The 26,044-nt window shown below is 43.8% G+C and overlaps 1 protein-coding gene across 1 annotated transcript in view; it reads left to right on the top strand.

Moving 5' to 3' along the window:
• LOC126159271 (uncharacterized) overlaps positions 1–26,044 on the top strand; it is a 538,531-nt gene that overhangs the window by 434,074 nt on the left and 78,413 nt on the right. The window lies entirely within an intron of this gene.

Here is a 26,044-nt window from a genome sequence, read left to right as displayed (position 1 = left end):
AAAGGTAGTTTTGAACAACACACAACTATTGCTTCGGGGCCTCAAATGGGAACCCCTGGAAGGAAGGCGCCGTTCTTTTGGGGAAATACTACTGAGGAAATTTAGAGAACCGGTACTTGCAGCTGACATCAGAACGATTCTATAACCTACGTATATCTTGCGTAGGGACCACGAAGATAAGAGAAATTAGGGGTCATACGGAGGCGTACAGAAGTTTTCCCCTCGCTCTATTAGCAAGTGGAAGAGAGAAAGAAATGACTAGCAGTGGTATATGGTGCGCTTCATCACGCACCGCACAGTGGCTTCCGGAATGTGTGGGTAGATGTAGAACATGACTTATGGGAGTACAGCAGTGTGTCTTCGACAACTGCCGAGATTTCGACAGGTTAACCACCTCATTTTCAAGACACAAATGAAACTAGGCGTCCGTGCCAATTTAAACCCTCAGTGCGTGAGATTACGTGAATCAAGGCCCTAATCTTAGATGGCAGTCGGGAAACGCAATTCACACTGTATTTCCTCAGAATACGACTAATCCTACTGAAAAAACGGCAGTGCGAAATACTAGAAAGCTGTAGACTTAGGCGCCACACCGTTGTTTTCATTACTCGCCTAATTCACGTGTGGTATCTAAGATTAGGACCATTCTAGGTCTTGTAAAAGGATTGGTTTGATTTGTGTAGGGCTGGTGTCTACTGTACCCCGTGCCATTGTGCAGTATAGAACACTGCTCAAACCATGAGGGCTTAGATGTTCGGTTTATATAGGTTGTCCCAGGAGGAATGGTTAATTCTCAGGGATACGACAGGAACGCTCATTTCAAACAAGAAATTTCAGTAAATATACAGCCGACTGGTTGCACAAGGTTATTGCAGAAACCTTGACCAGGTTTCGTTGTCACCAAGGGTATCTTCTTCAGATGGAAAGTCGCATAAATTACATGACGTTAAAACTGTAAACAAAAAATGCTTACAATTAGTCATATTGACACCTAGTAGAGGTTTTTACAATAAACTTATGCAACCGGTTGTCTGTGTGGCTTATTTATTGAAAATTTATTTATGTTTGCTGCTGTCAGTCAAGTTAAAAACTGTGAAGCAAAAGATTTCATATGGACATATGCCCTATTCCGAATGGTTTCTAAGATATAACACATTTTGTATGTTTATCTTGACTAACTTGAAACACCGCGGCCTCTAGCGAAAACGTGTAGCAATACAAAATTGAACTGCATCACATTTCCTAAAAAAACAGGTCCTGTGCATTTATGCCAATTTGGGGTTATTTTCCAACTTGATAGACCAAAAAAGTCCTATATAAAATCGTTAGCCTCGACTTCCTCTGTACAATTGTAATGCCGTCGCTAAATTTTGGCCGTTACTAAACTGAAGCAGTAGCATGCCAGCCGATGTGAGCCAAGTAGGCGGGCCTGATTTGTAATTTCATAAGCGAGCCTGTCTGTATATCGCGAGCCTGCCGGTTTATGCAGCGCAATCCTTGGTGACAACGCAGAGTGGCTTTGCAGTGACGGATCGGCCTGTGGTATATTTTCACTCTTTTTGGGACACCGAGGAGTCAATCTGCACGTGCATGGAAGCAATCTAACGGCACAGCAAGTTTGCTACTAACCGCCATAAATTCACTCTGATTATAGCAGAAATATTGGAACACGTGAGGCGATACTGACCCTACGACTTATCTTAGAAGCTACGAGGCAAACCGACGTTTCTAGTATTTGTGGACTTAGAGAAAGCGTTTTACAGTGTTGACTGGAATACTCTCTTTCAAATTATGAAGGTGCCAGTGGTAAAATACAGGGAGAGAAAGGCTGTTTACAATTTGTACAGAAACCAGATGGCAGTTATAAGAGTAGAGGGGCATGAAAGGGAAGCAGTGGTTGAGAAGGGAGTGAGACAGGGTTGTAGCCTTTCCCCGATATTATTCAATCTTTATATTGAGCAAGCAGTGAATGAAACAAAAGAAAAATTCGGAATAGGTATTAAAATCCATGGAGAAGTAATAAAAACTTTGAGGTTTGCAGATGACATTGTGATTCTGCCAGAGACAGCAAAGGACTTGGAAGAGCAGTTGAACGGAATGGATAGTGTCTTGAAAGGAGGATGTAAGATGAATATCAACAAAAGCAAAACGAGGATAATGGAATGTAGTCAAATTAAGTCGGGTGATGCTGAGGGAATTAGATTAGGAAATGAGACACTTAAAGTAGTAAAGGAGTTTTGCTATTTGGGGAGCAAATAAACTGATGATGGTCGAAGTAGAGAGGATATAAAATATAGACTGGCAATGGCAAGGAAAGCGTTTCTGAAGAAGAGAAATTTGTTAACATCGAGTATAGATTTAAGTGTCAGGAAGTCGTTTCTGAAAGTATTTGTATGGAAGTGAAACATGGACGATAAATAGTTTGGACAAGAAGAGAATAGAAGCTTTCGAAATGTGGTGCTACAGAAGAATGCTGAAGATTAGATGGGTAGATCACATAACTAATGAGGAAGTATTGAATAGGATTGGGGAGAAGAGAAGTTTGTGGCACAACTTGACTATAAGAAGGGATCGGTTGGTAGGACATGTTCTGAAGTATCAAGGGATCAGAAATTTAGCATTGGAGAGCAGCGTGGAGGGTAAAGATCGTAGAGGGAGACCAAGAGATGAATAGTCTAAACAGATTCAGAAGGATGTAGGTTGCAGTAGTTACTGGGAGATGAAGCAGCTTGCACAGGATAGAGTAGCATGGAGAGCTGCATCAAACCAGTCTCAGGACTGAAGACCACAACAACGACGTAGTTAAGCACCACCTGGCAGCGCCCTCCACAACTTAGAGTCCACACGAAAACACGCTATGGGCCAGCCAGCAGCTGACAGCCGGTTCCGCCAGACCACGTAGAGATTCTAAGGGGCTACAGAAGCACCGAACTTCTGCCTTGGGGGGCAGCGATTCGCAGCCAGAGAGATCCCTCCTCGTCCGGGCGAGCTCCGAGCCCAGTGGCCGTGGCCGCCTACCGGAATTCGGAAGACATATGCGTCTCTGGCACTGCTTAGTAGGGGCCCCGTAGTGTTAACTGAGACTCTCGCTGCTGCGTGAGGGAAATAGTGTCAGCAAAGCAGAACGTAGACGCCAGGCGGCCATCACAATGTCACGGCTTTCCGACGTCATCGGCACCGCCCGAGGAACGCGCGCCTGCAGTGAGCGTATCCGGGGGCAATACAGCACCGATACTGTAAGACAAGATGAATTGCAGCGGACTTTTCCTAGCCACTCGCGACTGGCACTCTCCACAACCCGCTACTCCACCATTTCTGCACCGTATTGTGCAAATTCACCCCCCCCCCCCACCTCCCGCAACCCCAGGTCTCTATACTACTGTGGTATGTTGTTAAAAATGACAGTGTACTGACTAATGGACAGTTAACAATTTACATTAAATGGTTCTGTCTCGGAAACCATTCGGAATGGGGCATGTGTCCGTATGCTTCAAATGGTCTTTCTTGTAATATCCCTCATTATTGACTGTTCCTACTCGGACGCCCTCACTAGTATAAGCGTGACATCCGCTTTCTGCATCCGAGAAAATCCGCGACTGCAGAACATTGTCTTGGTGCGTGTCATGCAATGGAATTTAACAACACAGAGATTCTAGCGTGCACTTCCTGTTACTGGGACAATATCATTATGGAAGGTGTCGACATTAAATTATCAAGTGACCTTACAAAGACGGAAGTTCTGCCCGAAATCCTTCTCTCTCCCTAGTCAAACAACAGAGGGACAGACTTAGCTGATCACTATTTCGCTTTAAGTAACGTCTGACGCTGGTCGTCCGTGGTTATGATGTGGCGCCAGTAGATTACAGTATAAGTTGTCTTTCTGCAAACGTCGGCTTTTGTTTCTGGTTGACATCTTCAATTCTCTGTTGGATATGTTCCAATCTCTGTCTGCTCCTACAGCTTTTTCCCTTCAGATACCTCAGGTAACGCGGAAGTTATTCTTCCGTCTCTTGAAATATGCCCTATCACCCTGCTCCTTCCTGTTGTTAATGATTTCCAGAAGTTCCTGCCTTCGTCGATCCTACAGAGAACATTACTTCTGATCGGTTCACTTAATTTTCAACATCCTCATGAGCACTTAATTTTAAACCCTTATTTTACTTTCACACACATTCCAAGGTTCATTTCCATATATTACCGTGCTCCAAACGTATATTCTGAAAAAAAATTCCTCAGAGTAAGGCCGATGTTTACTAATAGTAAACTTCTTTTGGCCAGGAATGCCCTCTTCGCCTCTGCCTCTAGTTTTTATGTCCTCCTCCATCGTCCATGTGTGGCTTCAAAGGTAGCAGTTTTCCTGCACTTCGTCTACTTCGTGATCCCCAATTTTATCTCCGCTAATTTTATTTCTGGTACGCCTCATTACTTTCTTCTTTCTTCGGTTTGCAGTCAGTTCATTTTCTGTAATCTTTCACCTGTACTCTATCGCCCGTTCAAAAGGTTCTGTGAGACTTCACTTTGACGGACGATAGCAAAGTCATTAGCAGATCTTGTCACTGATGCCTTTTCATCCAGAATTTGAACTCCAGTCTTGAACTTTTTTCTTCTTTCGGTCATTACTTCTTCGATGTATTGATTGAGCAATAAGACTGAAAGACTATACCCACATCCTACACCCTTTCTAACCACAGCACTTCTTTCTTGGTTTTTCCAGACTTCTTGTTGCCTTTAGGTTCTTGCACATATTGTATATTACTCGTCTTTCCCTATAGCTTACACCATTTTTTTCTTGGAATTTCGGCTATCTTGCACCATTTTACGCTACAGAACGCTTTTCCCACGTTGACAAATCCTATGATCGCTTCTTTATTTTCTTCACTCTTGCTTCCATAATCAAGCGCAATGTCGAAACTGCCTCCCTGGTGCCTTTATCTTTCCTAAAGCGAAACTGACCGTCATTCACCTGTCACAATATCGGTGGTTGTCGAGGACGTACCCGACTCCATGTCGGTAAGTTATTAATATTTGAATATTCGTTACATCGGCAGAGGCTGAAGTTCGACGGTACTACTATTTGTAGGAAAGACAGATTTTTTTCATTAATTTTAGTAGATGGCTTTCACGAAAGTTAGGGACTGCATCATGTATTGGACAGTTCTACTTACTTTTTATTTTGCCTATGTATTTCCGTCAAATTTATATAATCCTCGGACCATAAAAGAAATATTCAGTCATGTGTGTTACAATTGCAAGTAATTAATCGTTCTTGAAATGTTCTTTTTATATATAGCGTATGTTATAAAAAACACATAGTCTTGCAATGAGAACGTCAGTGTTCGCTCTGTCTTACAGTGTAAATATTGTTCAGTGTGTCTTGCAATGTAAACATTGTTTAGTTTGTCTTGCAACGTAAACATTGTTTAGTCTGTCTTGCAATGTAAACGTTAATGTTTAATCTGTCTTGCAACGTAAACGTTAATGTTTAATCTGTCTTGCAACGTAAACGTTAATGTTTAATCTGTCTTGCAACGTAAACGTTAATGTTTAATCTGTCTTCCCTTGTAAACATTAATGTATACTTCAATTAAACGATGCAGTTTCTCACTTGCTTCCCTTGTTTATGTACGATGATTTTAATGGCGGCCCACACAGCCTGGAGGTAATCACGATATCCTGCAGCTCACGGCCTGCCTGGCACAGTAGTGGTCTCGGCCGCAGCGGCCTCTGCTGACCCCCGGGTTCGGCGAACCGGGACCTCCCCGCGACCGCACAGCACGCAGACAGAGACGGACTGGCTGTCATTTCATAAGCGCCGCCTCCCCTGGCCGGCCATTAGCCAACACACGCAGAGCCGAGTTCCGCGCGCCGGGGAGCCGCGCTGCCTGAACGCCGCACGAGCCGCCGGCGTCGGAGCGCGTAAAGCACCGCCGGCCGCCGGCGCGGGCGTCGTTAAGCGGGAGGCGTCTGTCCGGTGGCGTGGCCAGACTTAGGGCTGGCAGCCGGTCGTACGTCCTCGCCCTGGCAGCTGCCGTCGTAAACGCTGCCGCTCTTTCGCGAATCCTTCACACGCCTTAACAGAAGGCAGTCATTTTTCTCGTCGAAGACGGAGGGAAGTCAGTGCAGTTGAATTTACGACATACCGGCACAGTACTCTCACAGTCCGAGAGGGTTTCTGGGGTTATGCTCGAGTCCGAAACAAAACGAATGCGAACTACATAATTTTGGAACGTTTCAGCATTCCTGTAATTAGGCTGCCAAACAGGCTTAAAAGGGGACCTTGCAGGCTGCTCTGCCCTTTTCGATTGTCTTCATACTTCTTAAAGTAGTACGACGTAATTCTCAAAGGAAACCTGAGAAAAAAAAGATCGCCTTCAAAGCTCTTAGAGACTGTCAAGTAAAAACGATTTCGACTAGTTTAACAAAAAGTAAAGGGTGTTGCGTACAAATGTAAATGCGAGGTTCCTCGTTCGAATTTCGCTAGTAGGAATTTTCTTAACTTTTACTTTATTTTCTATATTTCTTATGAAACACAGAAGATAATTAACAAATACTGAGTCCTACTCTGTAATGAAATCTATATGTTTATTGCAATTACTAGTCCATGAAAGTGTGGATATTCAGAATAAACTAAAATTTGAAACAAAAACGTGAAAAATTGAACAGCAAATAAAACAGTTTATTTCATTTCATGTCGGAATGGTCAGCACACTGAACTCGCATTCAAAAGGACGACGGTTAAAACACGCGTCCGGACATCCTGATTATATTTTCCGTGATTTCCCTAATTGGCTTCAGGCAAATGCCGGGATGGTTCCTTTCAAAGGGCACGGTCGATTTCCTTATCCTTTCTTGCCTAATCCGATGGGGCCGATGACCTCGCTATTTGGTCCGTTTCCCTAAACCTACCAACCAACGAATACTTCGTAAGTTCCCCTCTGTGTTTCTATATGAAATTCAGTCCAAATTTACCTCCCACTCTATAAAAAGTCTACGTATTACCAAAACTATGTACCCACAGAGTGTTATCCAGCTTAAACTCGTATGCTAACCTTTGACTAAATTTGATTGAGCTATAACTGGTCTAAAAATGGCTCTGAGCACGATGGGACTCAACTGCTGAGGTCATAAGTCCCCTAGAACTTAGAACTACTTAACCCTAACTAACCTGAGGACATTACACACATCCATGCCCGAGGCAGGATTCGAACCTGCGACCGTAGCAGTCGCGCGGTTCCAGACTGTAGCGCCTAGAACCGCTCGGCCACTCCAGCCGGCTATAACTGGTCTAAATACCATTTGTGTTTGTATTAAATTCGAAACTGAAGTAAAACAAGTATCTAGCCATAATCAAAATTTCTCACCTCGTGTCTTAAAACAGTGTCACAGATCTCTCGGAAGCACTACAGCAAGCAGGCAGCAGCTAAGCTAGATTTCTATTTTTAAATAATATTTCCAAACAATACTCAAACCGTTGCATACCGCATGGTGCAATTGGGTAACGCGTAATGTTAAACCTTCTTTAGACAGTGGGATAGGGACAGTAACTGTTCCTATGAAATGATATTCCAAGACAACGATTTTAGAATGAAGTATGTATTCAGACACAGTAAAACTTCGCGTTATCTACAAACATAACATTGGTCTGAATAATCCTATGCTTAAGAGTGAACAACGATTTGTAAAGAGTAAAATGTTAACAGAGAATTTCTGTAAAAACGAAACAGCTTGATCAGTTGATACCTTAACCCATGATTCAGGGAAATTCGGTGGTCCGTCTCTCAGTTCTGAGCAAGTGAACAAAGTTAACCAGCTGACAATAATCATTCCGACAAATTAGCTGCGTACTGCTGCAATCTTAACTCAAACTTCTTGTCTTAAAAATACATATATTTTCAAAATTTATATTCTTCCCACCTTTCCGTATATACATCATATTCATTCTTGCTGTCTTGTTACAATAAATCTTCCTTCATCTAACAGATATAATAACAGATCAACACGGAACTACCGACTACGTCCCTCACCTACTACGCTTTAACTAAGAATGTATCAGACTGCACAAAGGCAAAAATAGTGCCCTTACAGGACTACAGATTATTTAACAGTAACATAACTTGTTGTCTCCGACGTCCACATTTACAATTTACAAAAATCAAAACCTTACAACTTATGGTCAGATGTTATAATGATTGTTTGCTACAGTACCCTCAAATGTAAATTTTCGCACTAGAACGTTTAAAAAATGGTGCAAATGGCACTGAGAACTATGGGACTTAACTTCTGAGGTCATCAGTCCCCTAGAACTGAGAACTACTTAAACCTAACTAACCTAAGGACATCACTCACATCCATGCCCGAGGCAGGATTCGAACCTGCGACCGTAGTGGTCGCGCGGTTCCAGACTCTAGCGCCTAGAACCGCTCGGCCACTCCGGCCAGCAGAACTTTTAAACGGAGAATTTATTTTATAGCAGCGACTTAATTGTGAAGTGCTAACTTCCGTATTACAGCAGGTACTGGTTGTTGTGTGTGCCGCAACTTTGTTAGCCTGCGTTGGGAACTATAGACGAGCTGCGACCCTCTTACTGAGACCACGACGCGACTGGCCATGCCTGCGCCCGGCTGCATCAGAGATGTATGGGGCCTAATGACAGAGTACGCTGCGCATGTGCACTAAGAGCACCAGTGGCGTTCCTGCTGGACGTATCTGAGGTGTGTGTGTGTGTGTGTGTGTGTGTGTGTGTGTGTGTGTGTGTGTGTGTGTGACCCTACATATATTCAAGTTAGAACAAATTATTTTGGGTATGAAACCGCGTCTTCTTCCCGCTGCCATCCCTCTAACTGTTGCACCAAAGATTGCTGCCATAATGTATGCTCAATCATTCCATCTTTCCACACATCCTTAGTAGGAACTTTTTCTAGTTTCAGAATGTCTGTATTCCTTCTCTGGCGATGCAGCCGATCAACATCCTCCTGAAACACCTGCTTACAATCATCCGATTTCTGCCTTTCGCACTATCCACATTTCATACCCTTAGATCAGGGCTTCCCAACCTTTTCAGCTGGCGGACCCCTTCTTCAGTCGAAAATTCATGGCGGACCCCTAGTCAGTCAAGAGCACAGTAACTTTAAATTTCAGAGCGAAACCCATGCGAACTGAAAGCTTTTTAATGCAAGTGATATGTTCCCAATGACCCCCCGCCCCCCGAAGTATCAAAAGTCTTTGGTTAGGGATGCATGAAAACAACGTGAAATTAACGATACAATTTGAATCCCCACTGTATCCAGACACTTACTAGTGGATTTACTCCCTTTGTTCGACACACTATAGCCTGATTAAAATTACTTGGTAATTGACATTTCACACGTTGGAGCTGCCTTCCTCCAAGAGCAATCAACGTCGCGTCCGAACTGTTCGCTGTTGACAAGCTGCCGCTTGTGGTCTGTTCACTTCCACTGTTTGGCTGCTGTTGTGTAAGGAGCATGGATATTTTGCAACAGTCGTGTGTGTGTGTGCGTGTGTGTGTGGTTCTTCGTGAAATCCCAAGAAAAATGTTCAAATGTATGTAAAGTCTATGTGAGTCAAAAATCGACTTATTAGGTAGTGCACTGACAAAGCAAGTTTAACATTTAATGATGCCTGGGGCCGCATACATGCCAGCGAGCGCTGTGATTGGTCGACAAAACTCGCTCCGCGCATGCGTAAAAGGTTTCAGCGCATCTAGCCGACGCTCAAACGACCCCCGTGTTATTACGAAACAGTCGATCAGAGAAGCCGCATTCTCCGACACTAAACTGTGCATGCGTTCTCAAAAAAAAACTGCTTCAAATGGCTCTGAGCACTATGGGACTTAACATCTGAGGTCATCAGTCTCCTAGAACTACTTAAACCGAACTAACCTAAGGACATCACGCACATCCATGCCCGAGGCAGGATTCGAACCTACGACCGTAGCAGCCGCGCGGTTCCGGACTGCAGCGCCTAGAACCGCGTGGCCACCGTTGTCGGCATGCGTTCTGACTTAGGAACTGCAAAGGCTGCTTGGGAATACGACCTGAAGTACACATGTTTTTCAGGCGAAAAAAAATAGTTATAAATTTGATTTTCACATTTTTATTCAATAATTTTACTCATTATTTTACACGATTTGCTGAAATGTGGCCGCGGACCCCCTAGAAAGAGCCGGCGGACCCCTAAGGGGTCGGCGGACCACACGTTGGGAAGCCCTGCCTTAGATAGACGTTCACCAATCATAGCGTTTCATAATGTCTTCCTGATGTCTAGATATAAATTTCTAGGCATTAGCTTCTGTTTCTTTCTATAGGAATCATTGCCAAGTGCAGTCTGCCCACCCGGGGCATTACTTTAGTTTCCTCTCTGCGTGTGTACTGATGTTAAAGTGGTGTGGACGAAAGAAAGCGAACGGTAGCGTAGCACGTGATGCTCCAACCATTTGCTTCATTCTGCTAGTTTGCATCTGGTGACTGTACTTCATCAGTGTATGAAGGGTGGCACGAAGCAAACAGGACGTGTATTACGTAAAAAGCGACAGTGATAATTTTCTGGGCATATATGTATAATTTTTTTGAGAAGCAGAAACAGAGTGCAGTGGCCTGATGTGGCGTCCACATCATCGCTGTTAATTATTAAGGTGCGCAAAGGCTGAAGCTTATGGCGACGCTGCAAAGTTTTCTCCGTCCCTCTCAGCGCACAACGAATCACGATGCCGCCTACCTGTTTGCACAGCATTATTGCGCACACTACAGTTTATTAAGCATCTGACTCAGTTTCTTTTCATTTTCGGTGACGAATGCTAGGGCAATCCTGCCGATTTCTGTACGCGACAGAGCATATCAAGATAGTTCTTTACATCTCACGTTGCATTTTCAGTGCATAAACGAGATATCAGCGGTGACAAGTGTGACTGCCAATGGCTGAGCATTTCCGTGATCCTTTCGTGAACCTGTAACGAAACGTGCTGTTCTCCTTTGAATTTATATGCCCTCTGTTAATCCTCTGTGGTTCGGATCCCAGAAAGACGAGCAACATTCAAGTATTACTCGAATGGGGGTTAGTGGGTGGACTAGTTCTCCTGTGGACTCCTACACTGAATCTGTCTGGCATCTGCCTTACCTGTGATTAAATTTTTAATACAGTGAACTACGTCTCGCAATTTTTAAGCTTTTAGTGAATGAATATTTTAAAATATTTTTAATTTTTAAATTTGCATGTTTCTTAGATTGATGTTGTGTAACAAACCTTGTCACTTTTTATGTTACTTTAATCTTAATTGCCGGCCGGTGTGGCCGAGCGGTTCTAGGCGATTCAGTTTGGAACCGCGCGACTGCTACAGTCGCAGGTTCGAATCCTGCCTCGGGCATGGACGTGTGTGATGTCCTTAGGTTAGTTAGGTTTAAGTAGTTCTAAGTTCTAGGGGACTGATGACCTAAGATGTTAAGTCCCATAGTGATCAGAGCCATTTTTTTAATCTTAATTTCAGATATCTGAATTTAGTAAACAATATTGATGGTTTTATTCTCAAAAAGCTTAGGCTGTTTCTTCGTTCATAGAGATCAACAGGATATCACAGGGTGAGCTGAAAGGTATAGAAAGAGCCATTTCTTTTTTCATTATCTCACTGCATATCAATACAAAGTCGAAACAGACAAAACAACAATCTCAAATTGTATTGTGAATCTTTCTTTTCACGGCGTTTCACTTGGACCACACAATTGCTGGAAACCAGCTTTCTCCTAAATCTGTCATCTTGTAATATTTCGGCTAATTAAACAACTCAACAAACTTTTCAATAGCTTCCCTCAAAACCAGCTATTAAAGGCTGGACGGTTATCGTAGTCCAGTGTTCGGGCGCGACAGATCTATCGGACTGTAGCAGACGGGTATAGCAACGATATTCCACCCAAAGTTCTTGAACTGGACGTAAATTACACCTTATATGCGACAAACAACACTGACGAGGAATAGTATACACGCCTGACTGCGCTTTACAGCCGACAATCTACCAGATGAAAGTGTTCGGTTACGGCTGAATTCCCGCAAAGTGTAACCTTCACTACGTTTGCTGACTTGGTATAACGAGCGTTGCTCCATCTGTTACCCGAAAATAAAAGACAAGCCTGTCTGCAGTGGGAAGACATAGGTCCTACGCTGCTCAAAAATAAGCAGTCGGAATCTCTACATGATAGATCTCAAGCCTCTTCCCATATTAGTTCCCCTTCTTCTTTCCTCTTCATCAACCTATTTCGTCCTGCGACTTCCCTTTTCTTTTACCCTTCATGTGTTTCGCTGTCATGCGCCCTGACTGCTATACTCCGTTAAGCCACAGGCGAACTAAGAGAAACTGATGATACATTACTATTAATCATGCTTTATCATATAGATCAGAAATAATTCCGTTTCTCGCATCTGACTGTTTGTCCGTTAAACACGTTTCGCTTAGGCATCTTCTGAGTTGTATTATATTTTTTAAAATTATTTGATTATACATATTTTGTTGGGAGATATGTAGTGACTCTTATCGGCTCGCTTAAATTAACAATAACTACAGATCGCCTATCAAAACATAGTAAATTTCTTTGTTATAGACCACTGAAGATGCCTAGTATGAAAGACGAAACTCATTTGGTAGGTACACTATAATATTATTTGCAGAGGACGGAAATTTTTTTTCTTATTTACACTGACGGAGATAAATCGCAACACAAAAGAAATTAATGTAGACTAATGAAATTTCGGGAACACATTCGTCTGTGTAACATATGTAAGTGATTAACATGGCAAGATCACAGATTAATGTAAGCGCTTGATCAGCCATTCCAAAAGTAAACTGCTGTTACATTAATAACCGATGTAACCGTCAGAATGTTGAATTAAAGCATGCAAACATGCCTGCATTGTGTTGTACAGGTGTTGGATGTCAGTTTGTGGGATAGAGTTCCATGCTTGTTAATGCTGGTTGTGAATTACGCCATAGTTGTCGTCCGATGATTCCCAAATGTGCTACATTAGAGACAGAACGACCGTCTGTACAGCATGCTGGATTACGACAGCGGTATGTGGGAAAGCGTTATCCTGTTGGAAAACACCCATGGGAATGCTGTTCACGAATGACGTACACACATGCAGTCGGGATGCGTCGAATAACTACAAAATTGCTCCTGCTGCCAAACGAAATCGCACCGTAGACCGTAACCACAGGTGTAGATAAAGTGTCTTAACACGTAGACAGTTTAGTTGCAGGTCCTCAACTGGCCTCTTTCCGACCAACACATGGCCATCGCTGACACCGAGGCGTAACCAGCTTTCATCTGAAAACACAACAGACCTCCACCCCGCTCTCTAATGAACTTTCGCTTGATACCACTGAAGTTGCAAATGGCCGTGTTTCGCGGTCAGTGGAATGCATGCTACAGGGCTTTTGGCTCAGAGCTATGTTTCCAGTAACCGGTTTGTACCAGTTCGTTATGTCACTGTGGTGCCCAGTGCTGCTCAGATCGCTGCCGTAGATGTAGTAGGTTGCACCAGAACCAAACGCCGAACACGATGGTCTTCCCTCTAGGTAGTGCCTCGTGGCTGTCCGGCATTCTTGCGATCGCACATTCCCGTGACCACCACTGTCATCAATCATGTAAAATGGCTACATTCCTGCAGGGTCTTTCTGCAATACCGCAGAAGCAACATCCAGCTCCTCGTAGCCTCGTTGAAACTCAGCGAGGTGCTCGTAGTGGCGTCTTTGTCTCCTTAAAGGCATTCGTGATCTGGAATCTCAGACGTAGCTAACTCTCACGACCGTTACAGCATGTATTTAAAGCAAACCAGATTTGAATTCAAAAGTGGCGCTACTAGCGCCAGTCTTACGCGACTGGCGCCAAATGGGAATATATATCATCCTCGAGATGTAGAAACACGCCTACCAACTTTTGTTTACGTCGTGCAACTCCTACTTGGTGTTGCGACCTTTTTCCGTCAGTGTATATTATCAAGTAGAACACCCGTTAATTCGACTCGTTTTGGAAGTTAATTTAATTGAGCTTCCTTAGTGTTACCTGTTGGTACAACGTCTTCGAATTCCATCCATCCGCACATATTGCTCCTGTTGAACTCACCTGCTTATACCTATAGTGCAGTTACCAGCGAGCTGTGCACCAACACGTGAAGTATGATGATGGCTTACTCTGAGACAACATTATTCTGAGACAGGTTGGTACACACTTAAATGAATAGCAGACACATCTGATTAAATCTTAATATACTGTTGAGGCCCTTTGTCCTCCAGGTTGGTAGGTGTACATCCGTGACATCAAATGCTCAAAGTTACAAGTGCACTTACGAAAATTCACAGAGCTGATGTGAGAGTAACTATTTTCGATCAATATGGCGCTGCAGCCACGAACGATACAGTGGCATGTATGCCGGCCGCGGTGGTCTAGCGGTTCTGGCGCTGCAGTCCGGATCCGCGGGACTGCTACGGTCGCAGGTTCGAATCCTGCCTCGGGCATGGGTGTGTGTGATGTCCTTAGGTTAGTTAGGTTTAAGTAGTTCTAAGTTCTAGGGGACTTATGACCTAAGATGTTGAGTCCCATAGTGCTCAGAGCCATTTGAACCAGTGGCATGTATGCGCGTTTATCGTTCTAACCTGCCACGTTACTGCTGTACTGTGCACCGTTTATTTTATGTTCTTCGCCACATGGGACTTAAGACCACTACACGAGGAATGTTTTGGATCCACTGGCAATTAATAATCCGACAATCTGAACTCAACGTAGCGACCATGAGTTCACCAGCGACAGTGTAGTCGGCGCAGTGAGTCAGTAAACAGCGATTAGTCGCAGCGTCCCGCTTACTGACGTTGAGTTAAACTGATGGCGCATCACAAGGCACAAGCTTTTCGCATTATGCCGGCCGAAGTGGCCGTGCGGTTCTAGGCGATGCAGTCTGGAACCGCGAGACCGCTACGGTCGCAGGTTCGAATCCTGCCTCGGGCATGGATGTGTGTGCTGTCCTTAGGTTAGTTAGGTTTAACTAGTTATAAGTTCTAGGGGACTAATGACCTCAGAAGTTGAGTCCCATAGTGCTCAGAGCCATTTTTTCCGCATTATCTTTTATCATCTAAGTCTGTGTAGATTGTAACAAATCAAAATCTACTTTATGAACACCAATCAAATTCAATGCCTTTGCTATTGTACTTGTTTAGACGTTTTTAACTCAGTATAAGCAAACACAAATGTGATCGTGGCATAAAAGTGCATCGGCGTTCATAGCACAGCCGACATCTTCCAACAGCCGACAGCAATAACTTTCCACCCCCCAACCCCCATCCCCCTCGTTGCTAACCTTTCCGGGATACCGTGACGGTAGACAATGCGCTTTATGAATATTAATGATTCTCCTAATACATTCGCCTAGATATTCGTGGTCCGTTTCCGGGAAGGGGATGTGTGTCGGCCCTGGATCTAATCCGCCCGACGGATTAACAACGAGAGTCAGTGTATTGGCCAGCCTGGATATCCCTCTAGGTGAATACCGGGGTGGTACGCAAGTGCCGCTTCAGTTACACAATTTACAATAATTTCGAAAGCTCAAAAGCATAACTGAAGTAGAAAAAAGGCTGCGAATAAACAATAGACACTCTGAAACTTCCTGGCAGATTAAAACTGTGTGCCCGACCGAGACTCGAACTCGGGACCTTTGCCTTTCGCGGGCAAGTGCTCTAGCTGTGAGTACCGGGCGTGAGTCGTGCTTCGGTAGCTCAGTTGGTAGAGCACTTGCCCGCGAAAGGCAAAGGTCCCGAGTTCGAGTCCCGGTCGGGCATACAGTTTTAATCTGCCAGGAAGTTTCATATCAGCGCACACTCCGCTGCAGAGTGAAAATCTCATTCTGGAATAGACACTCTATCACCTTCTGCAACTTCTCGTAGGATTAAGGTTGTTGATAAAATATCTTTATATCGGTAGTCATTGAAAAGCAATCGATATATATAGTCGATATTATTTTCTCTGATATACCGATAAGATGACGAGGTCCCATACCTCGACGAGCGTAGGGGACGATGCGGGAGACGCGCACCCCCTAGTAGGCAAGGTCCTAGCGGAGGTGGTTTGCCATTGTCTTCCTCCGACTGTAAGGGGGATGAATGATGATGATGGTGGTGATGATGATGATGAACAACACCCACTCATCTCGACGCAGGGAAAATCCCGGACCCCGCCGGGAATCGAACCCGGGACCCCGTGCGCGGCAAGCGAGAACGCTACCGCAAAACCACGAGCTGCTTTGGTATTGAAATGGCAACGAGTGCCGATATTTTACATTTATATTATTCTTTTCTTTTTTTGCATTTTCGGTAATTATTTGTTCTTTTGAAATGGTAGTAGAACACAATTTTACTTTCAGTGTGTGGAGTTCTACTACTATTTGAGCTTTCTTGACGTCCAGTCTTTCTCTTTGACTGCGTGAAGCAAGTATAGGTAGTACAGAGTGGTAGACCGATTGCACTGGGGGATGGCGGTGTGAACGTAATTTCCGATGTGAGGAAATATCATGCCAGTTGCTTTAAAAAACATTTCTTAACGCAACTAGTGTGCTATTCTTCACATCAGCATTCTTCGAAAACAGTTGCTGAAGATAATGAACAGAAGTCTAAATGATAAGACTGGGCTTTATGGTGAGCGGAGACGTGTGAGGGGAAATCTGCGCTCGGCGATACCAACAGAAATTACAACGTTTTACTTCAGCACACAGTTTTGACACTACAACTGCTAGGTCGTAGGCGTTGGCAGAAATAATAATAATAATAAAACAGGGAAGTCGACATGAAGCGTTCCGGACAAATCCGATTGTAACGAAGCCGAACGACAGACCCATCGACACCTGTTTTGCCACTTACAAGCAGTTACCATTGTTAGCAAAGTGGTTATCGCCAAGCGTGGACATTCGTAGTTTTCCTTTCAACTCTTGCTCTAAGAACGATAAGCAGGCTGCTAGCTTGTTGATGTACAGAACACCTAATAATGTATCAATACTTAAGTATCCAGCTTTAAAACTGGCAGACGATATTTTTGTGGGCCGGAACGTCGACATTTTTTACGACAATATATCGATAAATCGATACTTCTTGAAAAAAGATATATCGGATTCCTTTTATTTTTAAAAATATCGACAGTTCTCCTAATGATGAAACGCGGATAGCAGATGTGGATGTAGGCGCAGCTGTGCGATGGGACCCGGGCCGCCCCCGTGGTGGGGTGTTGAGGAGGCGGGGTGCAGCCTGCTCATTAGAGCGGCGTCCCTTGATGCAGAGACCCAGAGGCGAGGAACGGCAGCCGCAGGACGGGGGACGTAGCTCGCAGATCACAGCTCGGGCAGTAGGAGTAGTTGGGTGTCCGCAGCGCGAACGCACAGGTGGCGGCGCGGCACGGATTCCAGTCACGCGCCCCCTAACGAGCCAACATCGCTCGTAAACGGATGTCGCGGCCGGCGACAGCCACAAGAACACGGCGCGAGAACCTCCCATCACCAGTTGGCACGTTCGGGGGAAATCCCTGACGCTTATCCGCTGTCGCCCTTAACAATCTGGGCGACCAGGAGGCAATCTGAACGTCAAATCAAACACCTTTCAGTCGTGCGATTTCCAAACTGTTACTTCATTGGGCTACAAGTTTCGGCGATATATTACGCCATCTTCAGCCCCCCCCCCCTCACAGACGTGTAGGAAGATTCAAATCTCGGATCCGGTCAAAATAAGGGCCGGCATTAAAAGACTTTGAATCATGTTCCCAGAATTGAAATTTTCACTCTGCAGCAGTGTGTGCGCTGATACGAAAGGCAAAGGTGCCAAGTTCGAGAGTCTGTCCGGCACACAATTTTAATCTGACAGGAAGTTTCATATTAGCGCGCACTCCGCTGCATAGTGAAAATTTCATTCTGGAAACGTCCCTCAGGCTGTGCCTAAGCCATGTCTCCGCAATACCCTTTCTTCCAGGAGTGGTAGTTCTGCAAGGCTCGCAAGAGAGCCTCTGCGAATTATGCAAGGTAGGAGACAAGGCACTGGCAGAATTAAAGCTGTGAGGATGGGTTGTGAGTCGTGCTTGGGTAGCTCAGATAGTAGAGCACTTGCCCGCGAAAGGCAAAGGTCCAGAGTTCGAGTCTCGGTCCCGCACACAGTTTAATCTGCCCGGAAGTTTCAATTCGAATGATGGCCCCGATTTTGACCGGAACCGTGGTTTGAATCTTCCTACACGTCGGTCAGGGGACCTGAAGGTGGCGTAATGTATCGCCGAAACTGGTAGGCCAATAAAGTAACAGCTTGGAAATTAGACGGCCGAAAGGTGTTTCATTTGACATTCGATACGAACAGCCGAGGGCTCGCAACCATCTCTGAACACTTGGACATACACAGGAGGCAATTTGAGTGAGACGATACCGCAACTTCTAGATGAGTGTACTAGCCCCTTCCCCGTGTCGCTTAAGCGGACCAAAATAAAGAGCATGCATCCGTGATGTGGCCTAGTATATTTCTGGACAGAACACGGATAATATTTTGGCTATCTACACAGGAGAGAATATAATGAGGGACAGGAGATACGTGTGTGGCGCGGAAGGCAGACCAGAGCACCTAGTATAAAAGCGTGGTGATCTGGACACAATCTGAAAACAACTGCTTGACAGGTATCGATATTTATATTATTCGTGACAGCGTTGAATTGTGTTCGCAGCTAGACAGGCTAGGAGATCTGTATTCTACAGATCAAATATTTTGAACATAGCTGCACTTCAGCAACGGTTACAGAATATCACATGAATAAGGCAGCCAACCAGTTGCAGTAAATGATGGTTTTGAATCAATCTTAACCGTGGTTTCAACGGATTTGAACTGGTCATCTTCAAAAGTGCAATAAACCTGTTTTTACTCTTTTCAGTCTGATGTCCATATATTAAGAAACAGCCTTAGGTACCTCAGCTTCGTTGGCTGTCTTTTCACCTGCTATTCTATAGCCGTTGCTGAAGTCCAACTATGTTCAAAATATTGAAGTTCCTGGCTGCCAAAGTATCTAAAGCACTCAGTCTTCGGGCCACAAGTAGCCCATCGGGACCATCCGACGCCGTGTCATCCTCAGTTGAGAATGCGGATAGGAGGGGCGTGTGGTCAGCACACCGCTCTCCCAGTCGTTATGATGGTTTTCTTTGACCGGAGCCGCTGCTATTCGGTCGAGCAGCGTGGAGGGTAAAAATCGTAGAGGGAGACCAAGAGATGAATACACTAAGCAGATTCAGAAGGATGTAGGCTGCAGTAGGTACTGGAAGATGAAGAAGCTTGCACAGGATAGAGTAGCATGGAGAGCTGCATTAAACCAGTCTCACGACTGAAGACCACAACAACAACAACAACAACAACAACAGCTCCTCAATTGGCATCACGAGGCTGATTGCACCCCGAAAAATGGCAACAGCACATGGCGGCCTGGATGGTCTCCCATCCAAGTGCCGGCCACGTCCGATAGCGCTTAACTTCGGTAATCTCACGGGAACCGGTGTATCCACTGCGGCAAGGCCGTTGCCCCAAAGTATCTAAGGCTGTTTCTTAATATATAGGCATCAAACTGAAAATATTAGAAACAGGTTTCTTGTCCTCCTGAAGAAGACGGTTTCAAATCCGTTGAAACCATAGTTTATATTGCAACTGGTTGGCTGTCTTGTTCACCTGCTAGTCTGCGGAGTAGTTACTTTTCCTGCTCGGTGGGTCATTGGTTAAATACCTGATTACAACAGCTTGCGTTCGATCCCCTATCAGTCGCGGAATGTGTCAAAACAGACTCGCTAACGTGAAAAATTCCGAATTGCAGCATGATTTGCAACACGCGTGAAACCATACATAATGTGGAAACATTAACAACGCAAAACATTACCTTTTATAATGGAAGAAATACCGTCGGTATTCATAACGTCATCTCGGAATGGACAAATACAGGTCCTGTATAGGTTTTCACGGAATCTTATACTATTCTTGCTGCGAAACAGTGGCACGTTCAGATAACCATGATGCAAGGAGAATAACGATAACGCACTCATCTCTCCAAATTGGGCCACAATGGATCAGTAGTTTTGAGATCTGATGACTGTCGTCGCCAGGAGAGATGCAACTATTCATCTTCTATTTACTATCAAAAACAGTCTTGATCACAAATTATTTATTCCGGTGACCGGTTTCGATCACAACTGTGGTCATCTTCAGACCAATGAGTAGGAAGCTCCTTCTGGTAGTGATTTACTACCAGAAGGAGGTTCTTACTCATTGGTCTGAAGATGACCACAGCTGTGGTCGAAACCGGTCACCGGAATAAATAATTTGTGATGAAGACTGTTTTTATAGTAAATATTTGTAATAATATTGATCACTGTATACTCTTCCAATGTATTCAAAAGTAATTTATTCATCTTCTGCTCACAAAACCAGTGCAGGACGATGCGAGGTTTGTGAACGGGGCCCTGTCGTCTCGGATCACAACAGCATCACCATTGCGGAGCAAACATTGTGCAAGGTTTCACGGCTTCGGCACCACGTTTTCCCGTCACGGGCATTTGCATCACTGATGAGTGGTTCTATGCGCTACTGTCTGGAGCCGCGCGACCGCTACGGTCGCAGGTTCGAATCCTGCCTCGGGCATGGATGTGAGTGATGTCCTTAGGTTAGTTAGGTTTAAGTAGTTCTAAGTCCTAGGGGACATGATCTCAGCAGTTAAGTTCTATGGTGCTCAGAGCCATTTGAACCATTTTTGATGAGTGGTTATTAAATTGTAGCTCGCCCTGCAGTTCCCAGCTTATGAAGCTCAGTTCAGTTAAACATTTTCTGGAACATTGTTTTAGCAAAACGGCAACCTGAGGTATATCAATAAAATTTAATAAAAATCTTGATTGCATAAATATTTTATTAAACTGGTGACCCGTTTCGATCTACTGTACTTAGATCATCTTCAGACCTTGTACTCCGTGATAATGACAGCTTCTGGTCTGGCTGAGCAGGCTGCTCTAGAGAGCAGTCGATTATACACCTCTGTAGAGCATCCCGCTCAGACAGCCCAACTCCTGTCACTATCATGGAGTACAAGGTCTAGAGATGATCTAAGTACAATAGAGCGAAACCGGTCATGAGTTGAAAAAAAAAGTTATGTGATCAATACTGTTTCCAGTAAATTTTATCAGTTCACGAATGCGATATGCAGTTCTGTAATGAATTTTTCAGATTTCTTCCTCTTATTTTTCGTCACAATCCTCTTCAATGACCGTCTGTCACGATTTCTCTACACACAGTTTAGTCCCCGTTGTGGTGTTTTCCAGATTTCACTATACGCGCCATAAATTTTAGATACGTTGTCTCTAGAAACACCAAGCACTACGTTCTAATTCACTCAGCTCCGACACAACACGTTCATAACTGAGCAGAACACGGTTCTTAAACTTGCAACATACTGAGGACATTGAACAGCTGCCATTCGTGGTCATATACAACAGGGCAGCCTGCATGTGGGCCAGCAACTGCCTTTGTGTTCAAGCATGCGGTGTTCCCATATTTTTTCCAGCCCCTGTCTGTCCCCCCCGTCAGTTAGTTTGCAGCCTGCAGGAAAGCGAGCTCTAACCACCTCCAACAGAATCATTATGGTTTGATGAAAACTTCACTCTTTTTTTAAAAAAATTTGAACATAGAGTGTACACAAATGCAGAGTTTTACGCATAAATTACCTTGACGGCTGGAAGGACAGGCACATTTCCGTTTTTTAAAACAATTTTAGCCCTTCGAGGGGAGCCACATTGAAGAAAAGTATGGTTTTACACCATAGACAGATATAATTGCTTTTGCTATCTACTAGAATCTTGGTATAAATATGTAATTGGACAACACACGGCAATCAGCTAGTAACTGATCTACAAACAAGACTTTATTGCAAGGGGCGTTAAAAGTTGGTTAATATGAGCATGTATTTTCTAAGTAATACTGCAGGCCACCAGAGCAACCATGACAGGCCTGAGTTGACAGATCACAGTTTGAGAAACACTGCAATACGTTCTATTTAATGAAAAAGCCATCGTCGCTTGGTTATTTATTAATCAAATCTGCTGTCGTAATTTCGAATTTTTTACGTGTAACAAAGTGAAAATTATTCGTTCCAGCATATATCAAAAGTTTTAAAAATATCAGGCATTTAGAAAAAGAAAACACATTTGCTGATGCACGAAATTCTTGCAGTGCTTCACTTTAACGGCAAAAACAAAAACGGCGGAGTATATAAATACATAATATTGCCTTATGTCGTCCATCTTGAACTGTTTTTTAAGGAAGCTGCGCGTGTTTTGACAATAAAAGTTGAAATAATACAATTTATCGCTGTCAGTCACTTTTTATTCTCTCCCACGAGGCGTTCCGAGAGCTTATATCTTCAGGTAGGAAACAGCGATATCTTTTTACATGTGCGACAGCTAGTTGTTTTTTTTTTGTTTGATTTTGATAAAAAAGAGCTAGCTGGTAAACATGTAACAAGATATCGCTGTTTTTCACCTGAAGACGAGATCATAAACTCTCGAAACGCGTTCGTGGGAGAAAATAAAAAGTGTTGACACAGATAAATTGTTTTATTGGAATTGTTACATAATTTTAACAGTCAGAGGAGACGATGGTATCTTTCTACAAGTTTTAAATTACTGTGAACCCCTATCTAAGAAAAATTAATAACATTGTTTTTTACTTTGGAAAAAAAGCTACAATCTTCTGCGACCGATCACGTACTAAATTTCTTTCTTCCCTCGAACTATTTTTCGATCCTTTTCGTGTTATTTTCAGACGAAACATGAAGAAGTTCACATAATTGTTAATAATTGTAGCATGGGGCTGCTTCATGCGGCAGCATGGGTGCTATTGATTTTGGTATCCTTCTCGGTGCTCTCATTGTAATTGCAGTCAGCCAAAGAGTTAAGCTGTACTCACTATCTATCAATATTTGTTCCCATTATTTTAGGAACACTGAAACCGGCCTCCATCCAGCAGGAGCTGTCAACTGATCTTTGCAGCGTGAAACAACCTCCAGTGCCAATACCACGGGTGAAACTTCTGCAAACCTCATCTGGAAATGAACCTTAAAAAATGTTCGAAAACTAGTTCACTGAACTGAAGATGTATGTTATAAACGACGGTTCGCAGCTTAGCTATATTTAATGTAATATACTGTTGTGAGATTGTACAGAATCCATAACTGATAACCAGTATTGTCAGCAACAATTTCGAAAGGACACTTTCTGCCGGACTGTTATTAGATCTATTAATTCACCGTCACCAAGATTTCGACCTATTATGCCATTTTCAATTGACTAATTACAAACATTGCTTGTATACCATTTCATCACTGAGAATACGTTCTATTCTAAAATGATTTTACTGGACGAAATTTCTCTTAAAGTAACTGTAGTTCTTCATACCTCACTGTGAAATGCAGCACGCATATTGTTCTTGCTAAGAGGAGACTTTTTTCGTGTAAATCGAGTTTTGATATTCCGCGTGCATATTGAGACTTGAGTCTTCGTCATTTATATAGCTTCCACCTTAGAAAAACGACAGTTTTAAAGAAAATTTTAAGCTGTAATTAAATAAAGCAACATGTAACTTAGAAATTACGAAAAAATGTATCTCTGACATTACAGATAGGGCGGACGACCTTTAATAGTAGTACTCACCACGTTCGTAGAACTTTACCTGTAAATGTCACACCTCGCGGACGCACGGGCGAGAATACGTGCGCAAATGACGCGGTTTCGATAGTAATTATTACAGTAAGTAATTTGTTCCTAGTACGTTGACTGAATTCATGCTTAGGCACCTGGTTTGCCATAATGTTCTCGTTTTAGTGAAGCGCTACGTTCCTTTATAAAGCGTGATTTTGATAAATAGATACAAACTGCAGTAAATTATGCCTGACGGGAAAGAAAAAAAGGGTGATACGGACATGTGGCCGGAAATGCGTTCCAAAGGAGTTGCACTCACGTGGAGATAAGAGATGTTTGGCCTGACCCCGGCACCGGGAGAACGAGGGTGGCTCGCCAGCGTGGGATAAGCCAGACGACCGTGTGGAGGATCATACGACTTCGCTTCAGTCACGCCCCTTTTCCTCGGATCAACTTTTACGCTTCTCTAGCATGTGAGTGTGATCCTGAATCGAAAGCTGATGTCAACCATTTCTTTTTTGTGTGTCCCAAATTTGATTATGAGCCGCTGGACTTTATGAAGACATTGCTGAATATACCATAGCACCTTTCTCTTTCAGCTATTTCTTTTATTTACCGAAGATATTCACCTTTATAAAGTGATTAAATTCCTTCAAAGTGTAGGCACAGTCTGTAGGTTTTAGTGGTGTACATATTGTATCTTTCTGTCTTGTTTGTGAAGGTATTTCAGGATTGGTGTGAATGATAACTATTTTTTCATCTAATTGTTGCAAAAGTATTGCTGTGACGGTTTGAGTTCTCTCTGCTTGTAAATATGCATTTCTGTATTCTTTGTTTCAATTCTACGTACATTTTAACTGTGTGTTATTGATGCCTAAATCGAGTAGCTATTTGGAAGGCCAAATAAATTTTAAAAAAACCTCAGTGACAAACTGCCACTATTCGTACCACTTACAACCGACGCAGGCCTTACTGTCTCTGACTTACCTCCACTGGAACGGTTTTGTCGCTGCTTCGTCGCACAGGCTACCGCGGTGCTGGAATTCCTGTCTTCTCCCTTACACATATGAGACTAACTTTAGCAGGATCTGTATCATGAACCCTTACATCACCTACCTGCTGCTACGGGGATTCCCAATAGTATGGTGGCAGCGAACCATCAGTACCGGTTCAGCCTCAGTGTACGGGTGGGGATTTTTGGCGACCACCTCGTGGGAGCAGCCATCCTTCCACAACGCCTCACTGGCGAGGCATATCTGCGTGACCCTGCTCCCCTTATGGAAGACGTGACATTGGTGGTACGAAGGTAATACGGCCACTATATGATGGTGCCGCACGTTTGCCTCTTTGAGAGTGAAGCTGAAACACTAGTAGAGATAGAACATGCCCACTTGCCTGGTGTGTTCTCATGTGTACTTGCCATCATTGAAATCTACACTGTCAAAGTTCTGTTATCCCCGCTTTCAGATGAGTATATCTCCCTTGGAATGCATTTCCTACCATATCTCCCTATGACTTCTTTTTTTACTCCTCACGCCCTGAGGGATCATTTCGTGCTGACGGCCCCATTCAGCAAAATCATCGACTAAGGCAACTATAATGATATGTACATAAAATATGTAAACATGATGACAGGAGGACAGTGTCCACTTCATCGGAACGATAAGCATTGACATTTTTATAGTGATGTAGGAGCAGACTGATACACTGGAGCACCAGAAAAACTGGAATGGGCAAGCGTATTCAAATACAGATATATGTAAACAGACAGAATACGGCGATGCGGTCGGCAACGCCCATATAAGACAACAAGTGTCTGGCGCAGTTGTTAGATCGGTTACTGCTGCTACAATGGCAGATTATCAGGATTTAAGTGAATTTGAACGTGGTGTTATAGTGGTGCACGAGCGATGGGACACAGCATCTCCGAGGTAGCAATGAAGTGGGGATTTTCCCGTACGACCATTTCACGAGTGGACCGTGAATATCAGGAATCCGGTAGAACAACAAATCTCCGACATCGCTGCGGCCGGAAAAAGATCCTGCAAGAACGGGACCAAAGACGATGAAGAGAATCGTTCAAAGTGACAGAAGTGCAACCCTTCCGCAGATTGCCAAAGATTTCAGTGCTGGGCCATAAACAAGTGTCAGCGTTCGATCCATTCGACGAAACATCATCGGTACGGGCTTTCGGAGTCGAAGGCCCACTCGTGTACCCTCGATGACTGCTCGCCTGGGCCCGTCAACACAGAAATTGGTCTGTTGATGACTGGAAACATGTTGCCTGGTCTGACGAGTCTCGTTTCAAATTGTATCG

Source organism: Schistocerca cancellata, chromosome 2 (assembly GCF_023864275.1).
Source record: "Schistocerca cancellata isolate TAMUIC-IGC-003103 chromosome 2, iqSchCanc2.1, whole genome shotgun sequence".
NCBI classification, from domain to species: Eukaryota; Metazoa; Arthropoda; class Insecta; order Orthoptera; family Acrididae; genus Schistocerca; species Schistocerca cancellata.
Note: the sequence above shows the minus strand (reverse complement) of the source record. Positions and strands in the feature narration are given on the sequence as shown.